Source organism: Setaria viridis, chromosome 7, assembly GCF_005286985.2.
Source record: "Setaria viridis chromosome 7, Setaria_viridis_v4.0, whole genome shotgun sequence".
In the NCBI taxonomy this organism is placed as follows: Eukaryota; Viridiplantae; Streptophyta; class Magnoliopsida; order Poales; family Poaceae; genus Setaria; species Setaria viridis.
In genome coordinates, this window is record NC_048269.2 from 15,571,753 (window position 1) to 15,585,402 (window position 13,650).

General features: G+C 45.8%; 2 non-coding genes and 1 pseudogene across 2 annotated transcripts; all 3 read right to left on the minus strand.

The window, feature by feature from the left end:
• Positions 1 to 5,696: 5,696 nt before the first annotated feature.
• LOC117866081 (small nucleolar RNA Z247) lies at positions 5,697 to 5,835 on the minus strand. Its single transcript, XR_004642774.1, has one exon. It is a non-coding gene; the product is annotated as a small nucleolar RNA Z247 (small nucleolar RNA).
• Positions 5,836 to 8,387: 2,552 nt separating this feature from the next.
• LOC117866009 (small nucleolar RNA Z247) lies at positions 8,388 to 8,526 on the minus strand. The gene has a single exon (XR_004642710.1). It is a non-coding gene; the product is annotated as a small nucleolar RNA Z247 (small nucleolar RNA).
• Positions 8,527 to 9,379: 853 nt separating this feature from the next.
• LOC117864655 (tubby-like F-box protein 7) lies at positions 9,380 to 10,551 on the minus strand (annotated as a pseudogene).
• Between the last annotated feature and the right edge of the window lie 3,099 nt (positions 10,552 to 13,650).

Genomic DNA, 13,650 nt, shown 5'->3' on the forward strand with positions numbered 1-13,650 from the left:
GGGGGCGCGGATCCGGCCGGAGGGGAGGGAGCCGGGGAAGGAGAGGCCGGATCCGGAGGGGAAGAAGGGGGCGGCGGCGGGTGGGGGCGGGGGCGGGGGCGGGGGCCGGGCGCCGGGCGGCGGGCGGGGCCGGGCTGGGGGGGCGGTGGGGGCGGGGTCCGGGCGCCGAGCGGGCGGCGGGCGGCGGCGGCAGGAGAGAGGAAGAGGTGGGGGACGGGTGGGGGTACTAGTGGCGGAGGAATGAAGGAGATGGAGGAGCCGGGTGCGGTGCCGGGACTAATTAAGTCCTACGTGGTTGGGGAAAAGAAGGTCACCGAGTGTCCTAGGTGTGACACTCGGTGAAGGGTTGTTTGCCGAGTGTCTAAACTAGGACACTTGGCATAGCTATTTTAAAAAAAAATTAAAAATATCCAACAGTTTCAAAAAATTGTCAAAAATTTACATGAAATAATATATATTCTCTATTGACTATACAAAAAGTTTTGTAGTCAAATCAAAACTCGACCGTCATTTTGACTCCAAATTTTATGCAATCCTTCTCAACATTACTATTCTTCTTCTGAATTGCTTCGGTTTGTAAACATCTTCGGTTTGTAAACATCGTACGTGATGAAATGTGCAAAATATTCTCAATTTTTTTTAAAGCCTCCACGTATAATATCATCACATCATGACAAATCTCATGATTTTTTCAGACTTTGCTTATTTTTTTATAATTTAAAAATACCACTGCCACACGTTCGTGGTCGTGTTTCCTGAACAAGATGTTCGAAATTTCTTGTCATTTCATGGGTCAGGTCTCAAATTGGGCCAAATAACATGAATATCATTGTTCTACTCATTTTATTCTATAATTTGAATCACTTGCGGTTCAAATTTGACTTATACCAAAAATTTTCTTGAAATACAATTAATTAAATAAATATAGCAAACAAATTCAAAAATATACTAAACTTTAACATTGAGTACCACATGTTGTATGTGGGGAGTAGAAAAAATTTCAAGGTGGAAAGAGGAAAAAAATTGTTGTTTTGCCGAGTGTCAAAAAAAAAACTCGGCAAACCCACTCTTTGCCGAGTGTTTTTTTTGACACTCGGCAAAGTCGCACGTTTGCCGAGTGTTTTTTTTTTTGCCAAGTGTTCTTAGCCCGGCACTTAGCAAAGAGCTTGTTTGCCGAGTGTCCGAAAAAAACACTCGGCAAAAAAAAACACTCGGCAAATTTAAGGTTTCCAGTAGTGGCTAGTGCACAGCTGCAGCTGCTGATGGCGACCGGAAAACCAAGAGCTGCTGCGGAGGGTCGTCCATCAGGATCAGGATTAGGATTAGACCAATTTGTGTTGCTTGCTTATGCAATAATCATCAAGCTAACCCCAAGCCAGCCAGCCAGCAAACCTCATCAGCATCAGTCGCTGTATCAAGTTGTTATTAATGGTATGGACCAGCACTAGAAGTATTCACAATCATGATGACGAAAACCCCTATGAATCTTCATCTGCTACTAGCAGACAGACAACTCAATCATTCCAAACCCCAACCGGATTTCCTGACTTTTCAGCGCAACTACACAACATCGATCTTGCATACCCAGCAGCAGGCAGAAGCAAATAAAAAGGTCAACAAGCTTACCATTACAACTCAACACTTCTTCTCATGTTGATTGCTTCCCATTTGGACTATAAAGCCATTTTCAGGACAAAACAAGACTTGAATCAACAGCTACTAGCTGTGCTTATCACATCAAGACATTGCATCTACCTGCTCTAATCGCTGCTATGCTTGTCAAATAGATTGAACACGGTTGCCCATCTTGGCTTGCCGTGATTGCATGTTTATATAGGGACAAAGTCCCAACACATTACAATATATGTAGTTACAGATAGAGTTTAGCCAGCATTCAAATACATCAAGATTCTATCTCTATCTCTAGCAGGCCAGCTCAAATCATAACAACTCTTATCTCTAAGTTACAGTCCTCGTCTCATACGACGATTCTTCTAACAGCCCCTCTCAATCTAAATTTCTCTTCCTTTTGAGATTTAGATTGCTCTTGAAAGCTTCCAGCAACCCGTACGGCAAGGCCTTAGTAAAACCATCCGCAAGCTGATCTCTGGAAGCAACTAACTGCACCTGCAACTGCTTACTAACCACACGCTCGCGAACAAAGTGAAAATGAATTTCTATATGCTTTGCTCTTGCATGGAAGACTAGATTGGCAGATAAATATGTAGCTCCCAAATTGTCACACCATAAACACGGTGGTTGATGCAGCTGTATACCCAGCTCTTTTAGCAGGGATTCCAACCATATTAATTCTGCAATTGCATTTGCCATAAACTTGTATTCAGCTTCTGTACTCGATCTTGAGACAGTGGCTTGCTTTCTAGCACTCCAAGAAATCAAGTTTGGACCAAAAAAGACTGCAAACCCTCCAGTAGATCTTTTATCATCAACACTTCCTGCCCAATCAGCATCAGAGAAAGCACTAACCAATGTGGAGGATGACGCCTGGAAATTTAGTCCAAGATCCAATGTTAACTTGACATACCGAAGTATTATTTTTACCGCAGTCCAATGAACCGTGGTAGGAGCATGCAGAAATTGATACACTTTATTTACAGAAAATACTAGATCCGGTTGGGTAAGAGTGAGATATTGCAATGCACCAACGACGCTTCTGTACCTTGTACTTCGTCTGAATTTAGCAACTCCCCTTCATGTTTTGAAAGTTTCTCACTAGTAGATAGTGGTGTAGATGACGGTTTGCAATTTTCCATACCAACCCGTGATAGGATCTCCTTTGCATACTTCTCTTGTGTTAGCAACATAGTATTCTTTTCTCTTTTAACTTCAATACCCAGGAAAAAACTGAGGTCCCCCAGATCTTTTAGAGCAAAATCCTTCTTGAGATCAGCAAGCAATGCGGTAACAGCATCACTCGACGAACTTGTTACAATTATATCATCAACATAAACCAACATGTAAATTATGACACCCAACTTTTGATAGATGAACAATGAGGTGTCTGATCTAGACGCAACAAATCCAAGTGCAGTAAGTTTGGAACTTAACTTAGCATACCAAGCTCGCGGGGCTTGTTTCAAGCCGTAGATAGCCTTGTCCAATTTGCACACAAGATGTGAAGCTCCTTTTTCAAATCCTGGAGGTTGCCTCATATAAACTTCTTCTTCCAGAATGCCATGAAGAAACGCATTCTGCACATCTAATTGTCTAAGACACCACCCTTTTGAAATAGCAATTGAAAGAACAAGCCTGACAGTTGCAATTTTAACCACTCGGCTGAATGTATCTTCATAATCAATGTTGTACCGTTGCCGAAAACCCTTAGCAACTAGCCTTGCTTTATATCTGTCAATAGTACCATTTGATTTTTTCTTGATTTTAAATACACATTTGCAATCAATAATATTATTGCCCTTTGTTTCAGGAACTAAATGCCAAGTGCGATTTCTAATGAGAGCATCAAATTCATCTTGCATTGCGGCTTTCCATCTAAGATCACCACGAGCTTCACGAAAATCACGTGGTTCCCCAGAAGCTGAGAAAAGCCCATACCTGATCATATCCTTGAACTGTTTTGGTTTAGTGATTCCGCTTTGAAGCCACATTCATCGTCTTGATGGTGAATCAACAGGTACAGCCACATCTGATGGAGCAGCTGCCCCAGAACCAGCAGCCACGGAAGATCCAACCAAATCCACGCCGGATCCAGCTCCCGCAGATGATCCGGCGTCCTCATCCAGCGCTCCTGTGGGAGACGATTCGCGCGTTGGAGACGCGAGTGCTGGGGGTGCTCTGTCCCCTAGCGCTGGCGGTGGGACCATGCTGTCCCCTGGCACGGGAGGCGCGAAAGCGACTGGTGGGTCCGCTCTGTCCCCCTCCCCTCCCCACATGGCGATGTAGGAGCGGCAGGCGCAGCTACTGGGCCACGCGGTGGAGACGGAACCGGCGAGTCATACGTTGGCGCGACAGGAACAGCCAGCGGATCAGCTTGAAAATCAGTGCATGCGCCCTGAAAAACGCCACCTGAGTTTACTGTACCGCTGTGCACCGGCGCATCTGATAGCTCCTCTTGAAAAACAGCCTGCTCATCGCTAGATGGCAAATGATCAGTAGCATTAGTAATATTGTCAATGCAACTTACATCCCCCGGATTACGAAGATGATTAGGTAAAAGGGGAATCTCTTTTCTAAGAAGAACGCCTGCATTTGGATGTAAGTGGGTAAACGGAAAGATAGATTCATCGAAAATAACATCACGCGAGATGTAGGTACGACCCGTGGAAGGATCTAAGCACTTGAAGCCTTTATGCATGAAGCTGTAACCAATAAAAGTACATTTAATAGATCTGAAAGCAAGCTTTCAAGTATTATAGGGGCGCAACTTAGGCCAACAGGCGCACCCAAAAATGCGAAAAGAGTTGTAATCAGGCTTTTCTTGTAGCAAGCGTTCTATAGGGGTATCAAAACTAAGAACTTTGCTGGGAAGCATGTTGATGAGATAAGTGGCAGTTAAAAAAGCTTGATCCCAAAATTTAAAGGGCATCAATGCATTTGCAAGAAGCGCAAGACCAACTTCAACAATATGACGATGCTTCCTTTCAACAAAATCATTTTGCTGGTGGGCATGAGGGCATGAAACACGATGTGCTATGCCAATCTGCTGGAAAAGGGAATTCAATTTCTCATATTCGCGTCCCCAGTCAGTTTGCACAGAAATAATTTTCTTATCATATTTTCGCTCCACGAGATTCTGGAATTCTTTAAAAACTTGGAACACATCATATTTCTTTTTCAGGAGATAAGTCCAGGTGAATCTACTAAAATCATCAATGAAGCTCACATAGTAAGAATAACGACCCATAGAAGTAAGTGCAGGACCCCAAACATCAGAGTGAATAAGATCAAGCGGAGCTTTGGATGAATTTTCTGAACTCGAATATGGTAGTTGATGGCTTTTAGCCATTTGACAAGCATCAAAAATTCACTCAAAACTAGTACCGCCACAAGGGAGATAGATTCTAATGGATAAAGCCCTCCTTTGCATCTACCTTTATGAAGGATTTTCTTCGTTTCCTAATCCTAGATAAAAAAGAATTTTGGATGAAATTCCAGAAAGGCATTATTACCAAAAGCTAGTATGTGGATGGAAACAAGATTTTTGTGGGCAGTAGGAACATGAAGGATATTGTTTAGACGTAAGGTTCTACCCGGAGTATGTAAAGTTGAATGATCAATATTACTAATTTGCATACCTAAACCGTTGCTAGCCTGAACTTGATCTTGACCATTGTACTTGTCTTTGACAGTTAACTTGTCAAGTTCTCCAGTGATGTGGTCGGTTGCGCCACTGTCTGCATACCAATTTGTATCATAGCCGTAACCTATAGCTGCAGCGCCGGCCACTTTCTCCTGGTCATCCTCGTCGTATCTGTACCAGCATCTTGGTGCTTCATGACCGACCTTTTTGCAGATTTGACAGACAACCTTCTTGGGCTGATTTCCACTATTATTGGTCTGGCCGCCCCTGTTCTGGCCACCACGGCCACCACTGGTGCGCCCATGGTTGCGCCCTCCTTTTCTTCGTCCTCCATTGCCACGTCCTTGAAAACCTCCACGAGAAGCTGAATTTGTTGACGATGTGTAGTGTCCCCCTTTATTATAAGCCTCTAGGTGCATCTCATAGGACAGAAGGTGAGAGTACAAATCGGAAAGAGAGAGGGGATCGGCGCAGCCAAGCATTGAGGACACAAACGGATTATACTCGAAATCAAGACCATTAAGGATGTAAGATGCCATCTCACCATCATCAATGATGACTCCTACTGCCGCCAACTCATCCTTGATAGCCACCATCTTGGTGTAATATGTTGATGAAGTCATGCTACCCTTCTTCAGGGTAGACAACCTCATGCGTAGATTTGTCACGCGTGCTCTTGATTGTGCCGCAAACATTGTCTGCAGCGCACTCCATGCTCCAGCCGATATCGCCTCTGACACCACTTGTGCTAGCACTTCCTTGGTGATGGAGTTGAGGAGATAACTCAGCAGTTGCTGATCTTTTGCCACCCATATATCATATTCTGGGTTAGCGACCAATTCTTTCTTGCCATCGGCCTTCACCACTTCCGTGGTCTTGGCCAGCTCCTTGACAGATCCGTCGAGGATTCCCATCAGCTGCGCGCCTCACACAGCGGGCAAGAATTGAGCCTTCCATAAGACGTATTTCTCCCATGTAAGCTTTTCAGCTACAGGAGCTCCGAGGGTCGCCGCCGTAGGTGAAGCAGATGATGACGCCATGGATGTGTATGGCGTGTGCCTAGAGAGGGTGGAGTAGATAGATGTGTTTATGGAAGAAGCGCTCTGATTACCATGTCAAATAGATTGAACACGGTTGCCTGTCTTGGCTCACCGTAGTTGCATGTTTATATAGGGACAAAGTCCCAACACGTTACAATATGTAGGAGCGGCAGGCACAGCTGCTGAGCCACGCGGTGGAGACGGAACCGGCGTGTCGTACGTTGGCGTGACAGGAACAGCCAGCAAATCAGCTTGAAAATCAGTGCATGTGCCCTAAAAAATGCCGCCTGCCGCCTGAGTTTACTGTACCGCTGTGCGCCGACGCAGATGATAGCTCCTCCTGAAAAACAGCCTTCTCATCGCTAGATGGCAAATGGTTAGTAGCATTAGTAATATTGTCAATGCAACTTATATCCCATGGATTACGAAGATGATTAGGTAAAAGGAGAATCTCTTTTCTAAGAAGAATGCCTGCATTTGGATGTAAGTAGGTAAACGGAAAGATAGATTCATCAAAAATAACATCACGAGAGATGTAGATACGACCCGTGGAAGGATCTAAGCACTTGAAGCCTTTATGCATGAAGCTGTAACCAATAAAAGTACATTTAATAGATCTGAAAGCAAGCTTTCGAGTATTATACGGTGCAAGTTAGGCCAACAGGCGCACCCAAAAATGTGAAGAGAGTTGTAATCAGGCTTTTCTTGTAGCAAGCGTTCTATAGGGATATCAAAACTAAGAACTTTGCTGGGAAGCATGTTGATGAGATAAGTGGCAGTTAAAAAAGCTTGATCCTAAAATTTTAAGGGCATCGATGCATTTGCAAGAAGCGCAAGACCAACTTCAACAATATGACGATGCTTCCTTTCAACAAGACCCTTTTGCTAGTGGGCATGAGGGCATGAAACACGATGTGCTATGCCAATCTGCTGAAAAAAGGAATTCAATTTCTCATATTCACCTCCCCTGTCAGTTTGCACAAAAACAGTTTTCTTATCATGTTTTTGCTCCACGAGATTCTGAAATTCTTTAAAAACTTGGAACACATCAGATTTATTTTTCAAGAGATAAATCTAGGTGAATCTACTAAAATCATCAATGAAGCTCACATAGTAAGAATAACGACCCACAGAAGTAGGTGCAGGACCCCAAACATCAGAGTGAATAAGATCAAGCGGAGCTTTGGATGAATTTTCTGAACTCGAATATGGTAGTTGATGGCTTTTAGCCATTTGACAAGTATCAAAAATTCACTCAAAACTAGTACCGTCACAAGGGAGATTATTATGACTAAGCACACGCTGAACAATAGGATAAGCTGGATGGCCTAAGCGACTATGGCACTTAGAAACAGAAGGTTTGCTAACACCATAAACTTTCTTGCCGCCGCTTTCTTCTGACGAGATAGATTCTAGTGGATAAAGCCCTCCTTTGCATCTACCTTGATGAAGGATTTTCTTCATTTCCTAATCCTTGATAATAAAGAATTTTGGATGAAATTCCAGAAAGGTATTGTTATCATAAGCTAGTATGTGGACGGAAACAAGATTTTTGTGGGCAGTAGGAACATGAAGGATATTGTTTAGAAATAAAGTTCTACCCGGGGTATGTAAAGTTGAATGACCAATATTACTAATTTGCATACCTGAATCGTTGCCAACCTGAACTTGATCTCGACCATTGTACTTGTCTTTGACAGTTAACTTGTCAAGTTCTCCAGTGATGTGGTCGGTTGCGCCACTATCTGCATACCAATTTGTATCATAGCCGTAACCTGTAGCCGCAGCGCCGGCCACTTTCTCCATGTCATCCTCATCGTATCTGTACCAGCATCTTGGTGCTTCGTGACCGACCTTTTTGCAGATTTGACGGAGAACCTTCTTGGGCTGATTTCCACTATTATTGGTCTGGTCGCCCCTGTTCTGGCCACCACGGCCACCACTAGTGCGCCCACGGTTGCACCCTTCGTTGCCTCATCCTCCATTGCCACGTCCCCGAAAACCTCCATGAGAAGCTGAATTTGCCGACCATGCGTACTGTCCCCCTTCATTATAAGCCTCTAGGCTCATCTCATAGGACAGAAGGTGAGAGTACAAATCGGAAAGAGAGAGGGGATCGGCACGGCCAAGCATCCAGGACACAAACAGATTATACTCGATATCAAGACCATTAAGGATGTAAGATGCCATCTCACCATCATCAATGATGACTCCTACTACCGCCAGCTCATCCTTGATAGCCACCATCTTGGTGTAATATGTTGATGAAGTCATGCTACCCTTCTTGAAGGTAGACAACCGCATGCGTAGATTTATCACGCGTGCTCTTGATTGTGCCGCAAACATTGTCTGCAGCGCACTCTATGCTCCAGCCGACGTCGTCTCTGATGCTACTTGTGCTAGCACTTCCTTGGTGATGGAGTTGAGGAGATAACTCAGCAGTTGCTGATCTTTCGCCACCCATATATCATATTCTGGGTTAGCGACCAATTCTTTCTTGCCATCGGCCTTCACCAGTTCCAAGGTCTTGGCCGGCTCCTTGACAGATCCGTCGAGGATTCCCATCAGCTGCGCGCCTCGCACAGCGGGCAAGAACTGAGCCTTCCATAAGACGTAATTCTCTTGTGTAAGATTTTTAGCTAAAGGAGCTCCAGGCGGCACAAGACATAATTCTCTTGTGTAAGCTTTTCAGCTAAAGGAGCTCCAAGCGGTGCCGCCGTAGGCGAAGCATATGATGATGCCATGGATGTGTATGGCATGTGCCTGGAGAGGGTGGAGTAGATAGATGTGTTTATGGAAGAAGCGCTCTGATTACCCTGTCAAATAGATTGAACACGGTTGCCTGTCTTGGCTCACCGTGGTTGCATGTTTATATAGGGACAAAGTCCCAACACATTACAATATATGTAGTTACAGATAGAGTTTAGCCAGCCTTCAAATACATCAAGATTCTATCTCTATCTCTAGCAGGCCAACTCAAATCATAACAACTCTTATCTCTAAGTTACAGTCCTGTCTCATAGGACGATTCTTCTAACAATGCTAACCCCATCTATGGATCTTATTCACAGGCCAGCTTCGTGTCAAAGCTGGTCAAACATATGGCGAAGGCCTGGAAAGCCGACAGCGGGTACCGGTAGTCCATGGTGATCGAACGTATCCTTTGCAACTTTGCCGAATTGCAAGATCACCGTGTCGTGGCTCGACGACGCCTGGGGCTGCGGCGTCTGTCGAGCAGGAGGTGCCGAAGCCCCTGCTGCGGCTGCCTGTGCCGCAGAAGCTATCAGCTGGAAGTTCTTGACTGATGCCACCGTCACACGGCCACGGAAGTTGAGGCAGCAGCATTGCAGCTGCTCGTGCCACCTCGACGCCTTGTTGCACAGAACCAGGGGCCTCTCCTTGTCTGCGTCGTCGTCGTCGCCGCCACCTCGCTGATTTCCTCCGCCAAACTCCGAGTACCGACAACTGCTCAAGTCCATGGAGCTATCTGCGATGGAGTACTTGGAGAAAGAAGTTGCTGTGCTGCGGAAGGACTCGTCGAATAACCTCGGGAGGAGCTCTTTCGGTTGCCCAGGCACAACACCGCCAGGCTCCCTGCTGGTCGGGGCGGCGTTCTCCGTCGGAGCGATGCCGGGCCTCAACATCTTCTTCGAAGATCACGGCTGCGGCGGTTCCAATAGATGGCCGTGAGGTGGACGGCCTTTCATCGCGGTTGTTGTCGCCTCTAAAAAACCTGACGAAGGGAAATTGGTCCATGGCGTGTGCGGGCAGGGGTGAACAACCGGGTAGGCGCGCTGGTCCTACCTGGGTACGAAATAGCGGATATATGGTGAGTATACTCTAAAGCCAGCCATAGAATTAATAATTATTCTATAGCCAGGGCACTGGCAGTCCATGATTGGAATTACTACGAGGGTCCACCTCCCTGCTGATCCGGGCTCCTACGAGACGAGCGAGCTGAGGCGCCTGAGCGACGGAGCCGGTCATTGTGTAATCGAAGCTAGGAGAAACGACAGTAATTAGCCATTACTACGTAATCAAAGCTACATTGACGTTCAAAAAAAATTCTCCTTATCAGAACTGCATCATGCAAGTGTATCGTACACTGGTTACGAGAATACTTGGGCTTGGTTTTGTCTACACGTTCAAAAACTTACGAGAATACTTGGGTTGGCTGTTTTCTGTAAAGAAATAAAGAATTCTTGTACAAGAATGTGTGGATCACGGTACTAGATAATTTTTACGACAATACTAGTTAGTTATCTGATGGTTTACTATATCTACTATTTTAGCGGTATGAATTACGATAATGCATGGCTTGTGTACTGGAATCTATTTGGTGGATTACGATGATACATTATCCACCAGTAGAGAATTGGCTTTCGATCCGCCCCCTTTTGTCCCGGTTTAAAGTTGGCCCGGGACAAAAGGGGGTGCGTCACGGTAGGCAAAATTGGAGGGGAGATTTACTCCCGGTTGGTAATTGCAACCGGGACTAAAGGCCCCCCTTTAGTCCCGGTTGCAACGGCTAGCTGGGGGGCGTCGGTGGCGGGACACTTTTATCCCGGTTGGAGGCTCCAACCGGGATAAAAGGGTAGTCCCGGTTGGTGCCTCCAACTGGGTTCACCTTTTATCCCGGTTGGAGCCTCCAACCGGGACTAACTTCCAACCGGGACAAAAGGTGTTCCTTTATGTCTCGGTTGGAGTTTTTAACCGGGATAAAAACTCATCCCCATTATATACGGCCAAGACAGAGGACTTTCTTCCTCCTCCAGCCCGAGCCAGTCCAGCACATTGACAGAGAGAGCTGAGCTTCACCTACTCTCCGGTGGTGCCGAAGCAAGCAAGGAAGGTGCTGCCCGAAGTTTTTTCCCTAATTTTCGTGGGAATTTCACTCGGCCAACACAAGTGTTGTGAATGTTTGCTACTTCATCCTCGTGTTATGCTTTGATTTATGCTTTGGAGATGGAAAGATTATTTGCTAGAATGTGATGATGAAGTAGAAAAATGGAGAGGTATTTTGAGCTAGAATGTGAGGGAGATTGATGTGTCATATATAGTATGCATTATTGCAGTGGTTTAAAAATGATGCTACCTTGTCTAGACGGTTTATCTTATCAAATTCAATATGGTTTTTTAAATTCATACTTGTTGAACTTGCATACCGTGTTCATTTCTGCTAGGATGTTCTCCGCCGAGCAGCAACATATGTCAAGAAGGAGGTTCGATTCTACGAGAAAGAGTGGATACGGACATCGTGACCGTGTCCCCTTTTCCGTAGCATCTAACCTCTTTCATGACGAAGTGCGGTGCCGCCCAGCTGAGGACATCCTCGCGAAATGATCACGGTCTTCAAGTTCAACAACTTCTGTAGTGGTAAGGAAAGAATTTTTGTACATAGATGACTTCTGCTACTTGTTAAACTTGCATACCGTGTTCATCTCTCCGAGGATGTTTTCCGCCGAGCAGCAACGTATGTCAAGAAGGAGGTTCGATTCTACGAGAAAGAGTGGATACGGACATCGTGACCGTGTCCCCTTTTCCGTAGCATCTAACCTCTTTCATGACGAAGTACGGTGCCGCCCAGTTGAGGACATCCTCGCGAGATGATCACGGTCTTCAAGTTGAACAACTTATGCAGTGTTAAGATAATAATTTTTGTACATAGATGGCTTCTGCTATTGGAGGAAGTGGCGATCGTGGGGGCGATCGTGGTTCCTATTATGGCAAGGTTCCAATCATAGTTGGCCCTCAGCATAAGCCGAAGAAAAAGAGCGCGCTGGAAAAAGCAATGCGCGCTGGAAACAGCTGGAAAAAGCTGTTGCCGTGGGTCAGGAACCTCCTTTTGGTGGTCGTTATGCTCCACCCTCAGTCCCGGGTGTTTCACGTCCACTTAGTACTACTGTTTCAGGCGGCACAAATAAACCTAAGGATGAGGTTGGGTCAGCGGAACCTTCGTCTTCACCGTCCAAGGATGCTTAAAGTCCTCCTTGATAATAACCAGTGGATGGCTTGTTGTATTGTATCATGTTGTTTGGGACTTTAATTTAAATATGTGTATTTGGATCTTCATGTTGTTTGGATCTTTAATCGATTTTCACGCATAATCCATTATCAAGTGTAATCCATTTTCATGCGTAATACGATGCAAATGGACCGGCAATGGCTGTATAATGCAGACAGGCGGAGCAAGGCGTTTATTGATGGCTTGCATTATTTTCTCGAAGTGGCAAAAGCGAACAAGCCAGAGAATGGGTTCGTATGTTGTCCATGCTTCCAATGCAATAACAGGAAGGAGTATTCAAAGGATTCCTGGGGGACTATTCACAGCCACTTGTTTAAATACGGTTTCATGCCTAACTATTTGGTTTGGACCAAGCACGGTGAACTAGGGGTTGTAATGGAAGATGGAGAGGAGGAGGAGGAAGATGACAACATTCCGGACTGGGTTGCAGGCCAAGCTTTTGCAGGTACTACAATGGGCGAGGCTGATGAAGATGAGTTTGCAGAAAATGGCCCTACTGATGACCTTGGTCAGGTGATACGAGATGCATACAGAGATTGCGAAACTGAGAAGGAAGCAGCAAAGTTGCAGCGCATGATAGATGATCACATAAAATTGTTGTACCTAGGTTGCCAGCAGGACCATAAAAAACTAGGTACGACACTAGAATTTGTGCAATGGAAGGCAAAAAATGGTGTGTCCGATAAGGCATTTCAGGGGATGTTGAACATTGTCAAGAAGATTCTCCCCGAGAATAATGAATTACCGTCCACAATGTTGGGATACGAGGTAGGCTACACTAGCGCAAATCAAAATTTCTACCGCGTATAACCAGGAAGAACTGCCGTATAAGGATCACGGGATTACCACTCGACGCACTACTGGTGCGGAAGATGTAGATATGCGTCGATGCAGTGAAGACGATCACGTAGTCGTACGTAGTCGATCACGTCCAGCAGCTCCTCAGCAGCTCGTCCACGTGCAGCAAGATCGCCTCCGGTACCGCGGCTCGTCGTCGGCTCGTCGGCGGCTCGTCCAAGTGCTGCAGGCGCAACACCTCCAAGGTATCCACACGTGCGGGGAGGAAGCGTCGCAAGCCGGACTGCTAGATCCGTGAGTTGCAACAGGCGAGGGCGTGGGAGGCGCGGCAAGTGTGTTTTGCCAAAAGGTGTAAACCCTAGGGCGCCCCCACCCCTCTATTTATAGAGGTTCCTGATGGGCCTCTGGATCCGAGGCCCATTAGTACTCCTAAACCTAATCCAACTCGGATCAGATCTGAATTGGGCTTCCAGCCCCTTAAGTGTGTGACCCTATGGGTTCGGATACGT